Here is a 22,823-nt window from a genome sequence, read left to right as displayed (position 1 = left end):
CCACATAGCTGATCTCCTAGTAATCCCAGTGTATAATCACTGTCAGGGCCGACACGGTGACAGCCTGGTGACAAAACAGGAAAACAACATGACAGAACAAAGAAACAAAAGATTCCACTGGATACCAGAGGACTGACTGACAGTTCTAGAATGCCTGAGGGCAGAGGGGCGGGGCACAGGTAATCATTAACATTCTCTTACACACGGTTACGTTTCTCCTGAGTAATGACAGGTATCCACCTACCTAGTGGCGTTATGCCCATGGGTCATGTTTACTTCATTTTCTGATGATAAATGAATGACTGATCTTCCTTTTAAAAGCCTACGTTTTATTATAATTATTTATTAAAAAGATTTGTCAGAGAAATGTTTTGGGCAGGCAAAGAGTTCCCCACCTCAATTCTCCCTACAGATGCCTGGGCAGGACGCTAGATACGTCTAGTGCATGCACTATCGTATGTTGGGGAGGAGAGAGAGTGTAGAGCAGGGATGGTCAACTGGAGGCCCCGGCCCATATGCTGCCCCCCGTTTTATAGACCCCGTGGACCAATTTTAAAAAATACATGATGTTTTCAGTCGGGGTCTCAGCTTACCGCTGAGAGTTAGAATAACAGAATACACAAGGTGCAGTTTCAAAATGTGGCTGTGCATCAACAGTCACTCAATAAGCCCATGTCAGCCAAACAAATGTAGATTGGTAAGTCAGTCTAGTGGCCAGCTATCAAAGCAGTGTGGTGAGCAGGGGTGTATAACGCCACTGCACCTCCCTGCAAATGAAGATGTTCCTCTCTAAATGAGACGTTCCTCCCTGCAAAATGGAGACGCTCCTCCTAAAATGGAGACGCTCCTGACTCCACTGCACCTCCCCAAATGGAGACGTTCTCCCTAAAATGGAGACGCTCCTGACTCCATCTGCACCTCCTAAATGAGACGTTCCTCCCAAATGGAGACGTTCCTGACTCACTGCACTCCCTAAATGAGACGTTCTCACTAAATGAGACGCTCCTGACGCCCACCGCACCTCCCTAAATGGAGAAGTTCCTCCCTAAATGGAGACGCCCTGACGCCACTGCACCTCCTAAATGGAGACGTGCCTGACGCCACTGCACCTCTAAATGGAGACGTTCACTCCTAAATGGAGACGTTCCTCCCTAAATGGAGACGTTCCTGACTCCACTGCACCTCCCTAAATGGAGACGTTCCTCCCTAAATGGAGACGTTCCTCCCAAATGGAGACGTTCCTGACTCCACTGCACCTCCCTAAATGAGACGTTCCTCCCTAAATGGAGACGTTCCTGACTCCACTGCACTCCCTAAATGGAGACGCTCCTGACGCCACTCCACCTCCCCTAAATGGAGACGCCCTGAGGCCACTGCACCTCCCAAATGGAGACGTTCCTCCCTAAATGGAGACGCCCTGACTCCACTGCACCCCCTAAATGGAGACGTTCCTCCCTAAATGGAGACGCTCCTGACGCCCACCTCCTAAATGGAGACGTTCCTGACGCCACTCCCACCTCCCTAAATGGAGACGTTCCTCCCTAAATGGAGACGTTCCTGACTCCACTGCACCTCCCTAAATGGAGACGTTCTGATGCCACTGCACCTCCTAAATGGAGACGTTCGACGCCACTGCACTCCCTAAATGGAGACGTTCCTCCCTAAATGGAGACGTTCCTGACTCCACTGCACCTCCCCTAAATGGAGACGTTCCTGACGCCACCCACCTCCCTAAATGGAGACGTTCCTGACGCCACTCCACCTCCCTAAATGGAGACGTTCCTGACTCCACTGGACCTCCCTAAATGGAGACGTTCCTGAGGCCACCGCACTCCCCCTAAAATGGAGACGTTCCTGAGGCCACTGCACCTCCCTAAATGGAGACGTTCCTGAGGCCACTGCACCTCCCTAAATGGAGACGTTCCTCCCTAAATGGAGACGTTCCTGATGCCACTGACCTCCTAAATGGAGACGTTCCTGACTCCACTGGACTCCCTAAATGGAGACGTTCCTCCCTAAATGGAGACGTTCCTGACTCCACTGCACCTCCCTAAATGGAGACGTTCCTGACTCCACTGACCTCCCTAAATGGAGACATTCTCCCTAAATGGAGACGCTCCTGACGCCACCTCCCTAAATGGAGACGTTCCTGACTCCACTGGACCTCCCTAAATGGAGACGTTCTCCCTAAATGGAGATTCCCCACGCCACCTCCCCCTAAATGGAGACGTTCCTGACTCCACTGGACCTCCCTAAATGGAGACGTTCCTCCCTAAATGGAGACGTTCCTGACTCCACTGGACCTCCCTAAATGGAGACGTTCCTCCCTAAATGGAGACGTTCCTGACGCCACCTCCCTTGGAACACCTTACAAAATACTTTTAAACTGGAAGAACTTGTTCCGATTGATGTTTTTAAATCACTGATGAAGGATTTTGAGGCTGATTCCCTGACCTGTCAATGTTTTTAATTTGTTGTTTTCTGATTTTGTTATACTCTTGTGAATTCAATGGTTTTTACTAGATTACTTGTAGTTTTTCATGTTGTCTGTCTGTAATGTTTTTGTAATGACTTGGTGCTGCCTGTCTTGGCCAGGGCGCTCTTGAAAAAGAGATTCTAAACCCCATTGAGCCCTTCCTGGTTAAATAAAATACCTGCACTCTGACAGGTGAGTAGACTTAACTGAACCATGAGGAGACAGGTACATACCTGCACACTGAAAGGTGAGTTGACCAGCTGAACCATGAGAAAAGTGTGTGTGTGTGTGTGTGTGTGTGTGTGTGTGTGTGTGTGTGTGTGTGTGTGTGTGTGTGTGTGTGTGTGTAGGGCTACTCACCCACAGCTCCTGTGTACGTGGGCTGGGTCAGGTCTTTGGGGACTTTCCTGTAGACATCCAACCTAATGGAAGAGAAAGAAAGCATATTAAAAATATATACCTGCAAGCAGCAATGAACGGGGTTCACAGTTTGATCAGTTGGATAAGAAAGCGAGCACTATCATGTAGGAACTATCTTCCTTTACGTGCAATCACTTAAAGCATTACCATGTTTATCTCTCATTACACAAGGAGTGAAGTTAAGACTGGTGCTGTAGGTTGATTATCTCTGAATACAAGGAGGAAGTTAAGACTGGTGCTGTAGGTTGATTATCTCTGAATACAAGGATGAGAGTTAAGACTGTGGTGCTCTAGGTTGATTATCTCTGAATACAAGGAGTGAAGTTAAGACTGGTGCTGTAGGTTGATTATCTCTGAATACAAGGAGTGAAGTTAAGACTGTGGTGCTGTAGGTTGATTATCTCTGAATACAAGGAGTGAAGTTAAGACTGGTGCTGTAGGTTGATTATCTTTGAATACAAGGAGTGAAGTTAAGACTGGTGCTGTAGGTTGATTATCTCTGAATACAAGGAGTGAAGTTAAGACTGGTGCTGTAGGTTGATTATCTCTGAATACAAGGAGTGAAGTTAAGACTGGTGCTGTAGGTTGATTATCTCTGAATACAAGGAGTGAAGTTAAGACTGGTGCTGTAGGTTGATTATCTCTGAATACGAGGAGTGAAGTTAAGACTGGTGCTGTAGGTTGATTATCTTTGAATGCAACAGGAAATCATTCTAAGAAAAAAGGTATGACTTAATGTATTTACTGTTTATATAAAACTACCAGTGAATATCAGTATATACCAGTATATAAAACACCTACTCATTCAAGGGTTTTTCTATATTTTACTATTGTCTACATTGTAGAATAATAGTGAAGACATCAAAAACTATGAAATAACACATATGGAATCATGTAGTAACCAAAAAAGTGTTAAATCAAATTACGTTTTAGATTTGAGATTCTTCAAATAGCCACCCTTGCCTTGACAGCTTTGCACACTCTTGGCATTCTCTCAACCAGCTTCATGAGGTAGTCACCTGGAATGCATTTCAATTAGCAGGTGTGCCTTGCAAAAGTGCATTTGTGGAATTTCTTTCCTCCTTAATGCATTTGAGCCAATCAGTTGTGTTGTGACAAGGTAGGGGTGGTATACAGAAGATAGCCCTAATTGGCAAAAGACCAAGAACAGATCAAATAAGCAAAGAGAAACGACAGTACATCATTACTTTAAGACATGAAGGTCAGTCAATACGGAAAATGTCAAGTTTCTTCAAGTGCAGCCGCAAAACCAAGCGCTATGATGAAACTGGCTCTCATGAGGACCGCCACAGGAAAGGAAGACCCAGAGTCACCTCTGCTGCAGAGGATAAGTTCATTAGAGTTACTAGCCTCAGAAATTGCAGCCCAAATAAATGCGTCACAGTTAAAGTAATAGACACATAAACATCAAATGTTCAGAGACTGTGAAATCAGGCCTTCATAGTCAAATTGCTGCCAAAAACACTACTAAAGGACACCAATAAGAATAAGAGACTTGCTTTTGGCCAAGAAACATGAGTAATAGACATTAGACCAGTGGAAATCTGTCCTTTGGTTTGGAGTCCAAATTGGAGATTTTTCCTTCCAACTGCCATGTCTTTGGGAGATGTGGTCTGGGTGAACGGATGATCTCTGCATGTGTATTTCCCATCGTGAAGCATGGAGGAGGAGGTGTGATGGTGTGGGGGTGCTTTGCTAATGACACTGTCTGATTTATTTTAGAATTCAAGGCACACTTAATCAGCATGGCTACCACAGCATTCTGTGATACGTCATCCCATCTGGTTTGGGTTTAGTGGGACTATCATTTGTTTTTCAACAGGACAATGACCCAACAAACCTCCAGGCTGAGTACGGGCTATTTGACCAAGAAGGAGAGTGATGGAGTGATACATCAGATGACCTGGCCTCCACAATCACCTGACCTCAACCCAAATGAGATGGTCTGAATGAGTCGGACCGCAGAGTGAAGGAAAAGCAGCCAACAAGTGCTCAGCATATGTAGGAACCCTTCAAGACTGTTGGAAAAGCATTCCCATGCGAAGCTGGTTGAGAGAATGCCAAGAGTGTGCAAGCTGTCAAAGGCAAGTAAAAGGGTGGCTACTTTGAAGAACTGAAAATATATTTTGATTTGTTTAACAATTTTTGAGTGGTACCGCAGGGAGGCCCTCTAAACAGATCTATGGCAGTGCAGGAGGCCCTCCAAACAGATTTATGGAGTAGCACCGCAGGAGCCCCTCTAAACAGATCTATGGAGTGGGTAGCAGGAGGCCCCTCCAAACAGATTTATGGAGTAGCACCGCAGGAGGCCCCTCTAAACAGATCTATGGAGTGGCAGTGCAGGAGGCCCTCTAAACAGATCTATGGAGTGGCACCACAGGAGGCCCCTCTAAACAGATCTATGGAGGGTGACCACAGGCGGTCCCTCTAAACAGATCTATGGAGTGGCACCACAGGAGGCCCCTCTAAACAGATCTATGGAGGGTACCGCAGGAGGCCCCTCTAACCAGTTCTATGGAGGGTACCGCAGGAGGCCCCTCTAAACAGCCTATGGAGGCACCACAGGAGGCCCCCTGGGCAGCCCTATGGAGTGACACCGCAGGAGGCCTCTAAACAGATCTATGGAGTGGTACCGCAGGAGGCACCCCTCTCTAACCAGTTCTATGGAGTGGCACCGCAGGAGGCCCTCTAAACAGTTCTATGGAGTGGTACCGCAGGAGGCCCCTCTAAACAGTTCTATGGAGTGACACCGCAGGAGGCCCTAAACAGATCTATGGAGTGGCACCACAGGAGGCCTCTAACAGTTCTATGGAGTGACACCCTGAGAGGCCCTCTAAACAGATCTATGGGAATGGCACCACAGGAGGCCCCTCTAAACAGTTCTAAGGAGTGACACCGCAGGAGTCCCCTCTAAACAGATCTATGGGAGGCACCACAGAGGCCCCTCTAAACAGTTCTATGGAGTGACACCGCAGGAGGCCCTCTAAACAGATCTATGGAGGCACCACAGGAGGCCCCCTCTAAACAGTTCTATGGAGTGGCACCGCAGGAGGCCCCCTCTAACCAGTTCTATGGAGTGGTACTGCAGGAGGCCCCTTTAACCAGTTCTATGGAGTGGCACCACAGGAGGCCCTCTAAACAGATCTATGGAGGACACCGCAGGAGGCCCTCTAAACAGATCTATGGAGTGACACCGCAGGAGGCCCCTCTAAACAGATCTATGGAATGGCACCACAGGAGGCCCTCTAAACAGTTCTATGGAGTGACACCGCAGGAGGCCCTCTAAACAGATCTATGGAGGGCACCACAGGAGGCCCCTCTAAACAGTTCTATGGAGTGACACCGCAGGAGGCCCTCTAACAGATCTATGGAGTGGCACCACAGGAGGCCCCTAAACAGTTCTATGGAGTGACACTGCAGGAGGCCCCTCTAAACAGTTCTATGGAGTGGAACCACAGGAGGCCCCTCTAACCAGTTCTATGGAGTGGTACTGCAGGAGGCCCCTCTAACCAGTTCTATGGAGTGGCACCACAGGAGGCCCCCTCTAAACAGATCTATGGAGTGACACCGCAGGAGGCCCTCTAAACAGATCTATAGAGTGGCACCACAGGAGGCCCCCTCTAAACAGTTCTATGGAGGCACCGCAGGAGGCCCCTCTAACCAGTTCTATGGAGTGGTACTGCAGGAGGCCCTCTAACCAGTTCTATGGAGGGCACCACAGGAGGCCCTCTAAACAGATCTATGGAGTGACACCGCAGGAGGCCCTCTAAACAGATCTATGGAGTGACACCGCAGGAGGCCTCTAAACAGATCTATGGAATGGCACCACAGGAGGCCCCTTAAACAGGCTCCTATGGAGTGACACCGCAGGAGGCCCCTCAAACAGATCTATGGAGGGCACCACAGAGGCCCTCTAAACAGTTCTATGGAGGACACCGCAGGAGGCCCCTTCAAACAGATCTATGGAGTGGCACCACAGGAGGCCCCTCTAAAACAGTTCTATGGAGTGACACTGCAGGAGGCCCCCTAAAACAGTTCTATGGAGGGCACCACAGAGGCCCTCTAACCAGTTCTATGGAGTGGTACTGCAGGAGGCCCCTCTAAACAGTTCTATGGAGTGATACCGCAGGAGGCCCTCTAAACAGTTCTATGGAGTGACACCGCAGGAGGCCTCTAAACAGATCTATGGAGTGGCACCACAGGAGGCCCTCTAAACAGTTCTATGGAGTGACACCGCAGGAGGCCCTCTAAACAGATCTATGGAGTGTCACCACAGGAGGCCCCTCTAAACATTTCTATGGAGTGGCACCGCAGGAGGCCCCTCTAAACAGATCTATGGAGTAGCACCACAGGAGGCCCCTCTAAACAGATCTATGGAGTGGCACCACAGGAGGCCCCTCTAAACAGATCTATGGAGTGACACCGCAGGAGTCCCCTCTAAACAGATCTATGGAGTGACACCGAAGGAGGCCCCTCTAAACAGTCCTATGGGCAACATGTATGTACTACTCTTCTAGCTAGACGTCTTCTCTACTATTTAAGTGGTAGGATGGGTTTCCTCCTACTTCATTGGATAAAGGAAGTTCTCAGTTAGGGGGATCCGACATGTTATCAAATCTGGCAACCTTTCCTTTGTAGAAGACATGGACCCAGCTAAATTCACTCCATAAACCAACCCAAATTACATAAACATTTTTTACTCTTTTTTACTTTTTGTTTTATATATATATATATATTTTTTTTTTACAATTTAATTATATTACTCCCTTAGCTTTTCTCGCTTGAGTTATTTGACCAAGTTATTTGGTGAAATACGGATGTGCACAATTGGCGCAGCGTCGTCTGGGTTAGGGGAGGGTTAGGGGAGAGGTTATGGGAGGGAGGGTTAGGGAGGGTTAGGGAGGGTTTGGGAGGGGAGGGGTTAGGGGGAGGGTTAGGGAGGGTTATGGGAGGGGAGGGTTAGGGGAGGAGGTTAGGGGAGGGTTAGGGAGGGAGGGTTGGGGAGGGCTAGGGGAGGTTATGGGAGGGTTTGGGGGGGTTATGGGAGGGGAGGGTTAGGGAGGGTTAGGGGAGGGGAGGGTTAGGGAGGGTTATGGGAGGGGAGGGTTATGGGAGGGAGGGGAGGGTTAGGGAGGGGTTGGGGAGGGAGAGGGTGGGAGGGGGAGGGTTAGGGAGGGTTAGGGAGGGGAGGGTTAGGGAGGGTTTGGGGAGGGTTATGGGGGAGGGAGGGTTAGGGGAGGGTTAGGGAGGGGAGGGTTAGGGAGGGTTTGGCCGGGGTTTGGGGAGGGTTTAGGGGAGGCCCGTCATTGTAAAATAAGAATGTGTTCTTAACTGACTTGCCCATTAAAATAACTGTTAAATTAAATGAACAAATACAAATTTGAAAGAGAGACAGAGAAACGGGAGAAAGGAGAGAAAGAGGATGAGCGAAAGACAGAGGGGGAACATTTTGTTCTCAGAAAGCAGAGGAGTAGTGGAATGTTGGCTCTGGAACACAGACATGACATTTTGTTCCCAGAATACAGAGGAGTAGTGGAATGTATTTCTGGAACACAGACATGACATCAGAATTACAGAGGAGTAGGAATGTTGGCTCTGGAACACAGACATGACATTTTGTTCCCAGAATACAGAGGAGTAGTGGAATGTTGGCTCTGGAACACAGACATGACATTTTGTTCTTTTTGTTCTCAGAAGTTCTCAGAATACAGAGGAGTAGTGGAATGTTGGCTCTGGAACACAGACATGACATTTTGTTCTCAGAATACAGAGGAGTAGTGGAATGTTGGCTCTGGAACACAGACATGACATTTTGTTCTCAGAATACAGAGGAGTAGTGGAATGTTGGCTCTGGAACACAGACATGACATTTTGTTCTCAGAATACAGAGGAGTAGTGGAATGTTGGCTCTGGAACACAGACATGACATTTTGTTCTCAGAATACAGAGGAGTAGTGGAATGTTGGCTCTGGAACACAGATATGACATTTAGTTCTCAGAATACAGAGGAGTAGTGGAATGTTGGCTCTGGAACACAGACATGACATTTTGTTCTCAGAATACAGAGGAGTAGTGGAATGTTGGCTCTGGAACACAGACATGACATTTTGTTCTCAGAATACAGAGGAGTAGTGGAATGTTGGCTCTGGAACACAGACATGATTTTTGTTCTCAGAATACAGAGGAGTAGTGGAATGTTGGCTCTGGAACACAGACATGACATTTTGTTCCCAGAATACAGAGGAGTAGTGGAATGTTGGCTCTGGAACACAGACATGACATTTTGTTCTCAGAATACAGAGGAGTAGTGGAATGTTGACTCTGGAACACAGCCATGACAAACAGGCCCAGACAGCAGACTCACATTCCTGAACTCTGACCCCAGCAATGACCTATTAACTTCCAACATACAAAACACAGACACGCTGAAAAGTACACAAACACACACCAAACTTCTGAACACACACAAAGACACACACCAAACTTCTGAAACACACACACACAAAGTTCTGAACACACACAAAGACACACACACACCAAACTTGAACACACACACACACCAAACTTGAACGGACACACAAAGACACACACACCAAACTTCTGGACACACAAAACTTCTGAACACACAAAGACACACACACCAGGCTTCTGAACACACACACACACACCAAACTTCTGACACACACACACCAAACTTCTGAACACACAAAGACACACACACCAAACTTCTGAACACACACACACACAAAACTTCTGAACACAGACACACACACCAAACTTCTGAACACACAAAGACACACACACACAAACTTCTGAAACACACACACACACAGACACACACACACCAAACTTCTGAACACACACACAGACACACGGTCCCATCTCACACCATTCAGCATTGGACTCATTGTACAGGAAGATCTGTTCAGTGCCAATAAAAACAAGGCACAACAGAAAACAGTGTGTGTGTGATGCCTCTGTATTAGTGGTCATCCAGATGTTTTGTGTGTGTGTGTGTGTGTGTGTGTGTGTGTGTGTGTGTGTGTGTGTGTGTGTGTGTGTGTGTGTGTGTGTGTGTGTGTGTGTGAGATACCTCTGTATTAGTGGTCATCCAGATGTTTGTGTGTGTGGGTGTGTGTGTGAGATACCTCTGTATTTAATGTGTGTTTAATGGACCTTAAAAATAATGTTATCAGTTGGATCACTATTTCGGCAGCGCTCAGCCTTGGTACAAGTACAAAACAATGAATCAGAAAGCTCAGTGGATCATAATTCAGTGATCTTGACCTGGGTCCAGGAAAGGAGACAGAAAGCAGAAAAGAAAGAAAGAAAGAAAAAAAAGAAAGAACGAAAAGAGAGAGAGAGAGAGAGAAAGCAGAGAGAGAGAGAGAGCAGCAGAGAGAGAGAGACAGAAAGCAGAGAGAGAGACAGAAAGCAGAGAGAGAGAGACAGAAAGCAGAGAGAGAGAGAGAGAGAGAAAGCAGAGAGAGACAGAAAGCAGAGAGAGACAGAAAGCAGAGAGAGACAGAAAGCAGAGAGACAGAGAGAGAGGAGAGGAGAGAGAGAGAGAGACAGAAAGCAGAGAGAGAGACAGAGAGAGAGAGAGAGAGAGAGAGAGAGAGAGAGACAGAGACAGAGAGAGGGCAGAGACAGAGACAGAGACAGAGACAGAGAGAGAGAGAAAGAGACAGAAAGTAGAGAGAGAGAGAGAGAGAGAGAGACAGAGAGAGAGAGAGAGAGAGAGAGAGAGACAGAGAGACAGAGAGAGAGAGAGAAAGAGAGAGAAGAGCAGGAGGAGGGGAAAACACTGTAGTTGTGTTCCTGCTACTCAACAGTTGAACTATTCAGCCTGTCAGGCCTCCAACACTCCACTGTACAACCCTTTATGGGCAGAGAAACATTTAACACAAACTAACTCCAGCATCACTTGTTACCACCCCCAAAACCCTGAGAGGGATGTAGACTAACTAACTAACTAACTAAACCCCGTGGTGAGGTAAGGGGATGGTTTCTCTCTCATATACACCGCCTCATCCTCACTGCCCCGTTCCCTCTCCCCTTCCTCTCTCGGTCTCTTCCCTCTCCTCACCCTTCCTCCTGGTCTCTTCCTCCTCTACCCTTCCCTCTCCCTTCTCTCTTCGGTCTCCTTCCTCTCCCTCACCCTTCCTCTCTGTCTCTTCCCTCTCCCTTCCTCTCTCTGTCTCCTTCCTCTCCCTTCCTCTCGGTCTCTTCCTCTCCCTTCCTCTCTCGGTCTCTTCCACCCTCTCTGCTCCCCTCTCCTGGTCTCTTCCCCTCTCTACCCCGTTCCACTCACCCTTCCTCTCTCGGTCTCTTCCCTCACCCCTTCCTCTCTCGGTCTCTTCCCTCTCTCTGCCCTGCCTCCCTCTCTCTATCCCATCCCCTCTCTCTACCCCGTCCCCTCTCTCTACCCCGTTCCTCTCTCTCTACCCGTTCCCTCTCTCTGCCCGTTCCCTCTCCCTCACCCTTCCCTCTCTCAGTCTCTTCCCTCTCCCTTCCTCTCTCGGTCTCTTCCCTCTCTCTACCCCGTTCCTTCTCCCTTCCTCCTCTCGGTCTCTTCCCTCTCCCTCACCCTTCCTCTCTCTGTCTCTTCCTCTCCCTTCCTCTCTCTGTCTCTTCCCCTCTCCCTTCCTCTCTCGGTCTCTTCCCCACCCTTCCTCTCTCGGTCTCTTCCTCTCTCTCTGCCCGTTCCCTCTCTCTATCCATCCCCTCTCTACCCCGTCCCTCTCTCTCTACCCCGTTCCCTCTCTCTACCCCGTTCCTCACCCTTCCTCTCTCAAGCCCTTCCTCTCCTTCACCCTTCCTCTCTTCAGTCGCTTCCCTCTCCCTCACCCTTCCTCTCTCGGTCTTCCCTCTCTGCCCAGTTCCCTCTCCCTCAGCCTTCCTCTCTCGGTCTCTTCCCTCTCCTCACCCTTCCTCTCTCGGCCCTTCCCTCTCTGCCCGTTCCTCTCCCCACCCTTCCTCTCTCAGTCTCTTCCCTCTCTCTGCTCCGTTCCCTCTCCCTCACCCTTCTCTCTCGAGTCTCTTCCCTCTCTGCTCCGTTCCCTCTCCTCCCACCCCCTTCCTCTCTCAGTCTCTTCCTCTCTCCTTCCTCTCTCAGTCTCCTTCCTCTCTCTGCCCTGTTCCTCTCCCTTCACCCTTCCTCTCTCAGTCTCTTCCTCTCTCTGCCCCGTTCCCTCTCCCTCTCCCTTCCTCTTAGGTCTCTTCCTCTCTACCCCGCTCCCCTCTCTCTACCCTGTTCCCTCTCCCTCACCCTTCCTCTCTGTCTCTTCCTCACCTTCCTCTCTCGGTCCCTCTTCCCTCTCTGCTCCGTTCCTCTCCCCACCCTCCACTCTCTCCAGCCTTCCCTCTCCTTCTCTCTCTGTCTCTTCCCTCTCCCTCACCCCTTCCTCTCGGTCTCTTCTCTCCCTCACCCTTCTTCTCTCGGTCTCTTTCTCTCTCTGCTGCCGTTCCCTCTCCTCACCCTTCCTCTCTCGGTCTCTTCCCTTCCCTTCCTCTCTCTGCCCCGTTCCCTCTCCTCACCCTTCTCTTCTCGGTCTCTTCCCTCTCTCTGCCCGTTCCCTCTCCCTCACCCTTCCTCTCTCAGTCTCTTCCTCTCTCACCCTTTCCCTTCCTCTCCTTCCTCTCTCGGTCTCTTCCCTCTCTCTACCCCGTTCTTCTCTCTCTACCCCGTTCCTCTCCCTTCCCCTTCCTCTCTGTCCCTTCCTCCACCCTTCCTCTCTCTGGTCTCTTCCTCTCTCTGCTCCGTTCCCTCTCCCTCACCCTTCCTCTCTCAGTCTCTTCCCTCTCCCTTCCTCTCTCTGTCTCTTCCCTCTCCCTCACCCTTCCTCTCTCGGTCTCTTCTCTCTCCCTCACCCTTCTTCCCTTCTCGGTCTCTTTCCTCTCTCTACCCCTGCCCTCGTTCCCTCTCCCTCCCTTCCTCTCTCAGTCTCTTCCCTCACCCTTCCTCTCTCGGTCTCTTCCCTCTCTCTGCTCCGTTCCCCTCCCCCTCACCCTCTTCCTCTCTCAGTCTCTTCCTCTCCCTTCCTCTCTCTCGGTCTCTTCCCTCTCCCTCACCCTTCCTCTCTCGGGTCTCTTCCTCTCCCTCACCCCTTCTTCTCGGTCTCTTTCCTCTCTCTGCCCCGTTCCCTCTCCTCACCCTTCCTTCCTCTCTTCCCTCTCCCTTCCTCCTCTCTGCCCCGTTCCCTCTCCCTCACCTTTCCTCTCTCGGTCTCTTCCCTCTCTCTGCCCCGTTCCCTCTCCCTCACCCTTCCTCTCTCTGCCCCGTTCCCTCTCCCCTCACCTTCCTCTCTCGGTCTCTTCCTCTCCTTACTCTCTCTGCGTTCCTCTCCCTCACCTCTTCCTCTCTCGGTCTCTTCCCTCTCTCTACTCCGCTCCTCTCCCTCTCCCTTCTCTCTCGGTCTCTTCTCTCCCTCACCCTTCCTCTCTCGAGTCTCTTCCCTCTCCCCTTCCTCTCTGCCCCGTTCCCTCTCCCTCTCACCCTTCCTCTCTCAGTCTCTTCCCTCTCTCTTCCTCTCTCGGTCCCTTCCTCTCTCTACCCGTTCCCTCTCTCTACCCCGTTCCTCACCCTTCCTCTCTCGGTCTCTTCCCTCTCCCTCACCCTTCCTCTCTCGGTCTCTTCCTCTCTCTGCCCCGTTCCCTCTCCCTCACCCTTCCTCTCTCAGTCTCTTCCTCTCCCTTCCTCTCTCGGTCTCTTCCCTCTCCTCCCGTTCCCTCTCCCTCACCCTTCCTCTCTCAGTCTCTTCCCTCTCTCTGCCCCGTTCCCTCTCCCTCTCCCTTCCTCTCTCGGTCTCTTCCCTCTCTCTACCACATTCCCTCTCTCTCTACCCGTTCCCTCTCCTCACCCTTCCCTCTCTCAGTCTCTTCCTCACCCACTTCCTCTCTCGGTCTCTTCCCCTCTCTCTGCTCCGTTCCCTCTCCTCACCCTTCCTCCTCAGTCTCTTTCCCTCTCCCTTCCTCTCTCGGTCTCTTCCCTCTCCTCACCCTTCCTCTCTCGGGTTTCTTCCCTCTCCCTCACCCTTCTTCTCTCGGTCTCTTTCCTCTCTCTGCCCCGTTCCCTCTCCTCACCCTTCCTCTCTCGGCCTCTTCCCTCTCCCTTCCTCTCTCTGCCCGTTCCCTCTCCCTCACCTTTCCTCTCTCGGCCCTTCTCTCTGCACCCCGCCTCCCTCTCCCTCACCCCTTCCTCTCTCTGCCCGTTCCCTCTCCCTCACCCCTTCCTCTCCTGTCTCTTCCCTTCCCTTACTCTCTCTGCCCGTTCCTCTCCCTCACCCTTCCTCTCTCGGTCTCTTCCCTCTCTCTACTCCGCTCCCTCTCCTTCCCTGGTCTCTTCCCTCTCCTCACCTTCCTCTCTCGGTCTCTTCCCTCTCCCTTCTCTCCTTGAGGTCTCTTCCTCTCTCTGCCCGTTCCCTCTCCCTCACCCTTCCTCTCTCAGTCTCTTCCCTCTCCCTTCCTCTCTCGGTCTCTTCCCTCTCTCTACCCGTTCCCTCTCTCTACCCGTTCCCTCACCTTCCTCTCTCGGCCGCTCCCTCTCCCTCACCCTTCCCTCTCGGTCTCTTCCTCCTCTCTGCCCCGTTCCCTCTCCCTCACCCCTTCCTCTCTCGGTCCTTCCCTCTATTCCTCTCTCTGCCCCGTTCCCTCTCCCTCACCCTTCCTCTCTCGGTCTCTTCCCTCTCCCTTCCTCTCTATGCCCGTTCCCTCTCCCTCACCCTTCCTCTCTCGGTCTCTTTCTCTCTCTCTGCCCCGTACCTCTCCCTCACCCTTCCTCCTCAGTCTCTTCCTCTTCCCTTCCTCTCTCGGTCTCTTCCCTCTCTCTGCCCGTTCCCTTCTCCCTCACCCTTCCTCTCTCAGTCTCTTCCCTCTCTCTGCCCCTTCCCCTCTCCCTTTCTCTCTCGGTCTCTTCCTCTCTCTACCCCGTTCCCTCTCTCTCTACCCACGTTCCTCTCCTCCCCTTCCTCTCTCAGTCTCTTCCCTCACCCTTCCTCTCTCGGTCTCCCTCTCCTCCGTCCCTCTCCCTCACCCTTCCCTCTCTCAGTCTCTTCCTCTCCCTTCCTCTTCTCGGTCTCTTCCTCTCCCTCACCCTTCCTCTCTCGGCCCCTTCCCTCTCCCCCTCACCTTCTTCTCGGTCTTTTCCTCTCTCTGCCCAGTTCCTCTCCTCACCCTTCCTCTCTCGGTCTCTTCCCCTCTCCCTTCCTCTCTGCCCCGTTCCCTCTCCTCACCCTTCCTCTCTCGGTCTCTTCCTCTCTCTAGGCCCGTCCCTCTCCCTCTCCCCTTCCTCTCTCGGTCCCTTCCCTCTCCCTCACCTCTTCCTCTCTCGGTCTCTTCTTCCTCCCCTTTCTCTCTCTGCCCCGTTCCCTCTCCCCCCACCCTTCCTCTCTCAGGCCCTTCCTCTCCCTTCCTCTCGGTCTCTTCCTCTCTCTACCCCGTTTCCTCTCTCTACCCCGTTCCTCACCCTTCCTCTCGGTCTCTTCCCTCTCCCTCACCCTTCCTCTCTCGTCGCTTCCTCTCCCTCACCCTTCCTCTCTCGGTCTCTTCCCTCTCTCTGCCCCGTTCCCTCTCCCTCACCCTTCCTCTCTCGGTCTCTTCCCTCTCCTCACCCTTCCTCTCTCGGTCTCTTCCTCTCCCTCACCCTTCCTCTCTGTCTCTTCCCTCTCTCTGCTCCGTTCCTCTCCTCACCCTTCCTCTCTCAGTCTCTTCCCTCTCCCTTCCTCTCTCGGTCTCTTCCTCTCTCTGCCCGTTCCTCTCCCTCACCCTTCCTCTCTCAGTCTCTTCCCTTCTCTCTGCCCCGTTCCTCTCCCCTCTCCCTTCCTCTCTCTCGGTCTCTTCCCTCTCTCTACCCGTTCCCTCTCTCTCTACCCGTTCCCTCTCCCTCACCCTTCCTCTCTCAGTCTCTTCCCTCACCCTTCCTCTCTCGGTCTCTTCCCTCTCCCTCACCCTTCCTCTCTCGGTCTCTTCCCTCTCCTCACCCTTCTTCTCTCGGTCTCTTTCCTCTCTCTGCCCTGTTCCTCTCCCTCACCCTTCCTCTCTCGGTCTCTTCCCTCTCCCTTCCTCTCTCTATCCCCGTTCCTCTCCCCTCACCTTTCTCTCTCGGTCTCTTCCTCTCTCTGCCCCGTTCCCTCTTCCTCACCCTTCCTCTCTCTGCCCGTTCCCTCTCCCCTCACCCTTCCTCTCTCGGTCTCTTCCCTCTCTTCCTCTCTCTGCCCGTTCCCTCTCCCCTCACCCTTCCTCTCTCGGTCTCGTCCCTCTCCCTTCCTCTCTCTGCCCGTTCCCTCTCCTCACCCTTCCTCTCTCGGTCTCTTCCCTCTCCTCACCCTTCTTTTCTCGGTCTCTTTCCTCTCTCTGCCCTGTTCCCTCTCCCTCACCCTTCCTCTCTCGGTCTCTTCCCTCTCCCTTCTCTCTCTACCCGTTCCCTCTCCCTCACCCTTTCCTCTCTCGGTCTCTTCCCTCTCTCTCTGCCCGTTCCCTCTTCCTCACCCTTCCTCTCTCTGCCCCGTTCCCTCTCCCTCACCCTTCCTCTCTCGGTCTCTTCCCTCTCTCTTCCTCTCTCTGCCCCGTTCCCTCTCCCTCACCCTTCCTCTCTCGGTCTCTTCCTCTCCCTTCCTCTCTCTGCCCCGTTCCCTCTCCCTCACCTTCCTCTCTCGGGTCTCTTCCTCTCTCTACTCCGCTCCCTCTCCCTTCCTCTCTCGGTCCCTTCCCTCTCCCTCACCCTTCCTCTCGGGTCTCTTCCTCTCCTTCCTCTCTCGGTCTCTTTCCTCTCTCTACCCCGTTCCCTCTCTCTACCCCGTTCCTCTCCCTCACCCTTCCTCTCTCGGTCTCTTCCCTCTCCTCACCCTTCCTCTCCTGGTCTCTTCCCTCTCTCTGCCCGTTCCCTCTCCCTTCCTCTCTTTGGCCTGGACTCATTGTAATACAGAAACATCACTAAAGGCCGACGGTGGATAATTTGAAGAGGTGCCATCGTTGTTGACCAATCACAGTAGAATACATAGCCTGCGTGACAACATGTCAGACAGCAGGACCAGATAACTAGCCCACTCTAGCTAGATAGCTAAATCACTGTTTTCTTACCCAGTTTGTTTGTATGAATCATTTACGTTTGCAGGTAAAATACGTTACGGTGTTAAAGCGTTGTTTGTTTATGTCGTTGCTATGGTCACGGCGGCTGTCGCCCTCCTGTGTGAAGGCCGCTTTGACTAGATGGAAAAGTGGTGTGGCAGGGGGTCAGGGGAGGGTTGTACTGTACAACTGCCGGTTGCCAAACTTCCTGCCAGCGTGTTTAGGTAGTAAGTTCTTTCCCCTTCTTCGCTGATCTCCATGTACTGATCCCTCCCTCCTCAGTGACTAAGACTCAGTATTGTACATTCTGTATTCACAACATTAAGTCAATATTAATAGCTTACATTCCCAGCTCTGTGTTAGTCATTTCCTTCATTACCCCTCTGTTCTCTCTCCCTCTTCTGTTCCTCCCTCCTCCCTCTGTTCTGTTCCTCCCGCTGTTCTGTCCACCTACCTCCCTCCTCCCTCTACCTCCTCCCTCTTCCTTCTGTTCCTCCTCCCTCTGTTCTGTTCCCCTCTCCTCTACCTCCTCCCTCTGTTCTGTTCACCTCTCCTCTACCTCCTCCCTCTGTTCCCCTCTCCTCTACCTCCTCCCTCTGTTCTGTTCCCCTCTCCTCTACCTCCTCCCTCTGTTCCCCTCTCCTCTACCTCCTCCCTCTGTTCCCCTCTCCTCTACCTCCTCCCCCTCTGTTCCCCTCTCCTCTACCTCCTCCCTCTGTTCCCCTCTCCTCTACCTCCTCACACTGTTCTGTTCCTCTCTCTACCTCCTCCCTCTGTTCTGTTCCTCTCTACCTCCTCCCTCCGTTCTGTTCCTCTCTCTACCTCCTCCTTCTATTCCTCTCCCTCTGTTCTGTTCCTCTCTACCTTGCCTGAGTCTGGTCTTGCCTCATAGTAAAACAGTACACTACTTACCCCTGTGGCGCTCTCCCTCCTCCCCTCCCCACCTCCATCTCTATTCCTCCCCAGGCTGTTCTCTTCAGTGTTGTAAGGACTCTGGTATTGCCTCAGAACCAGGCCAAGAGGACATTATGTTCTCTTGTAATAGCCAGACATTATTTGCCATGTTGTTTTTGCCTCTCTTGCGCTTTCCAGTTGGTGTCCAGTTATTTTTTTAAACATTTTTGTTCGTGTTAAATGTAACCTTCTATTTAACTAGGCAAGTTAAAGAAAAAATTCTTATTTATCAATGATGGCCTAGGAACAGTGGGTTAACTGCCTCGTTCAGGGCAGAACGACAGATTTGTACCTTGTCAGCTCAGATGATTCGATCCAACAACCTTTAGGTTACGAGTCCAACACCCCATATGGAGCTCAGCCGACTCCGTTCATGACTGAGCCAACGGGCGTCCTCAGCACATGACCGAGCCAATGGGCGTCCTCAGCACATGACCGAGCCAATGGGCGTCCTCAACACATGACCGAGCCAATGGGCGTCCTCAGCACATGACCGAGCCAACGGGCGTCCTCAGCACATGACCGAGCCAGGGCGTCCTCAGCACATGACCGTCCTCAGCACATGAACGGGCGTCCTCAGCACATGACCGAGCCAACGGGCGTCCTCAGCACATGACCGAGCCAACGGGCGTCCTCAGCACATGACCGAGCCAACGGGCGTCCTCAGCACATGACCGAGCCAACGGGCGTCCTCAGCACATGACCGAGCCAACGGGCGTCCTCAGCACATGACCGAGCCAACGGGCGTCCTCAGCACATGACCGAGCACATGACCGAGCCAACGGGCGTCCTCAGCACATGACCGAGCCAACGGGCGTCCTCAGCACATGACCGAGCCAACGGGCGTCCTCAGCACATGACCGAGCCAACGGGCGTCCTCAGCACATGACCGAGCCAACGGGCGTCCTCAGCACATGACCGAGCCAACGGGCGTCCTCAGCACATGACCGAGCCAACGGGCGTCCTCAGCACATGACCGAGCCAACGGGCATCCTCAGCACATGACCGAGCCAACGGGCGTCCTCAGCACATGACCGAGCCAACGGGCGGCCTCAGCACATGACCGAGCCAACGGGCGTCCTCAGCACATGACTGAGCCAACGGGCGTCCTCAGCACATGACCGAGCCAACGGGCGTCCTCAGCACATGACTGAGCCAACGGGCGTCCTCAGCACATGACTGAGCCAACGGGCGTCCTCACCACATGACTGAGCCAACGTGTTGGTTTTGTCCAGAGGGACAAGACAGTGTTTACTAGGAGTTGGTTTTGTCCAGAGGGACAAGACAGTGTTTACTAGGAGTTGGTTTTGTCCAGAGGGACAAGACAGTGTTTACTAGGAGTTGATTTTGTCCAGGAGGGACAAGACAGTGTTTACTAGGAGTTGATTTTGTCCAGGAGGGACAAGACAGTGTTTACTAGGAGTTGGTTTTGTCCAGAGGGACAAGACAGTGTTTACCAGGAGTTGGTTTAGTCCAGAGGGACAAGACAGTGTTTACTAGGAGTTGGTTTTGTTCTCAACTCATAGTAAACTCGAATCTTTCCCTATTAGAACTTTTTGACAGAAATTGTAGAACTGTTGTTTGTTGAATTTTGGCCCTTAACTACTTCCTGTTGCGTGGCACAAGTTTTTTGTTTTGATTGTAGTGAGAGCTGTCTACGCCAAAAAGCTAAACTTGCGCAACAGGAAAATAAATCTGATTGTGGGTTGCTGTAAAATCTCTAGCTAGCAAACTTGAATAGCCATTTCTGTGAGACACAATAACAGCTACATCCATGTATTGTTGGCAAGCTGCCATAGCTGCTCTCTGTGCAAACAACCATTATTGCTTTATACCCCTAAAAAAGTGATGCCCAATTTGAATTAACATTTATTTAACGAGGCAAATCAGTTAAGAACAAATTCTTGGCCTAGGAACAGTGGGTTAACTGCCTTGTTCACGGGCAGAACGACATACCTTGTCAGCTCTGGGATTTGATCCAACAACCTTTCGGTTACTGGCCCAACACTCTAACCACTAGGCTACTTGCCTCCTCTACACTCTAACCACTGGGCTACCTGCCTCCTCTACACTCTAACCACTAGGCTACCTGCCTCCTCTACACTCTAACCACTAGGCTACCTGCCTCCTCTACACTCTAACCACTAGGCTACCTGCCTCCTCTACACTCTAACCACTAGGATACCTGCCTCCTCTACACTCTAACCACTAGGCTACCTGCCTCCTCTACACTCTAACCACTAGGCTACCTGCCACCTCTACACTCTAACCACTAGGCTACCTGCCACCTCTACACTCTAACCACTAGGCTACCTGCCACCTCTACACTCTAACCACTAGGCTACCTGCCACCTCTACACTCTAACCACTAGGCTACCTGCCACCTCTACACTAACCACTAGGCTAACTGCCACCTCTACACTCTAACCACTAGGCTAACTGCCACCTCTACACTCTAACCACTAGGCTACCTGCCACCTCTACACTCTAACCAATAGGCTACCTGCCACCTCTACACTCTAACCACTAGGCTACCTGCCTCCTCTACACTCTAACCACTAGGCTACCTGCCACCTCTACACTCTAACCACTAGGCTAGCTGCCACCTCTACACTCTAACCACTAGGCTACCTGCCACCTCTACACTCCAACCACTAGGCTACCTGCCACCTCTACACTCTAACCACTAGGCTACATGCCACCTCTACACTCTAACCACTAGGCTACCTGCCACCTCTACACTCTAACCACTAGGCTACCTGCCACCTCTACACTCTAACCACTAGGCTACCTGCCACTCCATATTAACCCTAATGGTTTCCACTAGTTACCATAGTCAAAGTCAAAATGAGCTGTTTAGTCTTAAAATGATACTTGTTGATTTTGGCCAGATCCCCAGAGTCAGATATACTTGTGGATACCATTTTAATGTCTCTGCGTGGTGTTTGAGGTATACCAATAGACTACCAGTCAGCGCGCTAACGCTAGTTAGCATTGTCTCACGAAACGACCCTCTAATTTCCTTCATACTGGACACAGAGACATAACAATAGAGTTCATCTGACTCTGGGGAAGTAGATACAAGTATCCCTTTTGTTTAAGGTTAGGCATAAGGTTAGCAGTGTGGTTAACGTTATTTTTTAAATCACATTAAGAACTAGGTGGGCCTTCATGATTTTGTGGCTGTGGTAACTAGTGACTCCCTGTAATAGTCCTAGCTAGCTAACCTCCTAACTTTAGTAGAGGACTTAGCTTACTTTCTTTTCTATTATTAGACTCAACGTTAAGCAAGATGGCTAGATATCTGTTGAATAATCACGGGATGGCTACTACTAGGTGAAAGTGCCATGCGTATCTATCTATCCAGTAGACTTAAGCCTTGTTCACACTGCAGGCTTTAATGCTCAAATCAGTTCTGGGAATACTGACTGTCCAAACAGCATTCGGATGTGTGTGTGTTCAGACAGCGGTCATTCGCTGACATGGCTAAGCTAGTTGTCATAGTAACGACGGGTGTGAGCGCATTGGTGTAGACTGATTGGTGGTGGTGGTGGTGGTGGTGCTGGTGGTGCTGGTGGTGGTGGTGCTGGTGCTGGTGGTGTAGACTGATTGGTGGTGGTGGTGGTGCTGGTGGTGTTGGTGGGGTGGTGGTGGTGGGGTGGGGTGGTGGGTGGTGGGGGTGGTGGTGGTGGGGGTGGTGGTGCTGGTGGTGCTGGTGGTGTGGTGGTGGTGGTGGTGTTGGTGGTGGTGCTGGTGGTGGTGGGGGTGGTGGTGGTGGTGCTGGTGGTGGTGGTACTGGTGGTGTAGACTGATTGGTGGTGGTGGTGCTGGTGGTGTTGGTGGGGGTGGTGGTGCTGGTGGTGTTGGTGGTGGTGGTGTTGGTGGTGGTGGTGGTGCTGGTGCTGGTGGTGTTGCTAGCCACAGCAGTCAACTAGCTAGCCACAGCAGCAAACTAGCTAGCCACAGCAGTCAACTAGCTAGCCACAGCAGTCAACTAGCTAGCCACAGCAGCAAACTAGCTAGCCACAGCAGACAACTAGCTAGCCACATTAGCCAACTAGCTAGCCACATCAGCCAACTAGCTAGCCACATCAGCCAACTAGCTAGCCACATCAGCCAACTAGCTATCCACAGCAGCCAACTAGCTAGCCACAGCAGTCAACTAGCTAGCCACAGCAGTCAACTAGCTAGCCACAGCAGTCAACTAGCTATCCACAGCAGTCAACTAGCTATCCACAGCAGCCAACTAGCTAGCCACAGCAGCCAACTAGCTATCCACAGCAGCCAACTAGCTAGCCACAGCAGTCAACTAGCTAGCCACAGCAGCCAACTAGCTAGCCACAGCAGTCAACTAGCTAGCCACAGCAGCCAACTAGCTAGCCACAGCAGTCAACTAGCTAGCCACAGCAGCAAACTAGCTAGCCACAGCAGTCAACTAGCTAGCCACAGCAGCCAACTAGCTAGCCACAGCAGCCAACTAGCTAGCCACAGCAGTCAACTAGCTAGCCACAGCAGCAAACTAGCTAGCCACAGCAGTCAACTAGCTAGCCACAGCAGCCAACTAGCTAGCCACAGCAGTCAACTAGCTAGCCACAGCAGCCAACTAGCTAGCCACAGCAGTCAACTAGCTAGCCACAGCAGCCAACTAGCTAGCCACAGCAGTCAACTAGCTAGCCACAGCAGCAAACTAGCTAGCCACAGCAGTCAACTAGCTAGCCACAGCAGTCAACTGGCTAGCTAGCCACAGCAGCCAACTAGCTAGCCACAGCAGTCAACTAGCTCCACAACAGCCACAGCAGCCAACTAGCTAGCCACAGCAGCCAACTGGCAGCAGCTAGTTGCCACAGCAGCCAACTAGCTAACCAGAGCAGTCAACTAGCTATCC

At 51.6% G+C, this 22,823-nt stretch overlaps 1 long non-coding RNA gene across 1 annotated transcript in view; it reads right to left on the bottom strand.

Moving 5' to 3' along the window:
- Window positions 1–2,836: 2,836 nt before the first annotated feature.
- The window catches only part of LOC135571712 (uncharacterized), a 31,210-nt gene continuing 11,223 nt past the window's right edge, over window positions 2,837–22,823 (bottom strand). Inside the window, exon 3 of the long non-coding RNA XR_010463874.1 lies at window positions 2,837–2,898. This is a non-coding gene — a long non-coding RNA (uncharacterized LOC135571712). The remainder of the gene's footprint in view (window positions 2,899–22,823) is intronic.

This window comes from Oncorhynchus nerka, linkage group LG5, assembly GCF_034236695.1.
Source record: "Oncorhynchus nerka isolate Pitt River linkage group LG5, Oner_Uvic_2.0, whole genome shotgun sequence".
Taxonomy (NCBI): Eukaryota; Metazoa; Chordata; class Actinopteri; order Salmoniformes; family Salmonidae; genus Oncorhynchus; species Oncorhynchus nerka.
This window is presented reverse-complemented; position numbering and strand designations above follow the sequence as displayed.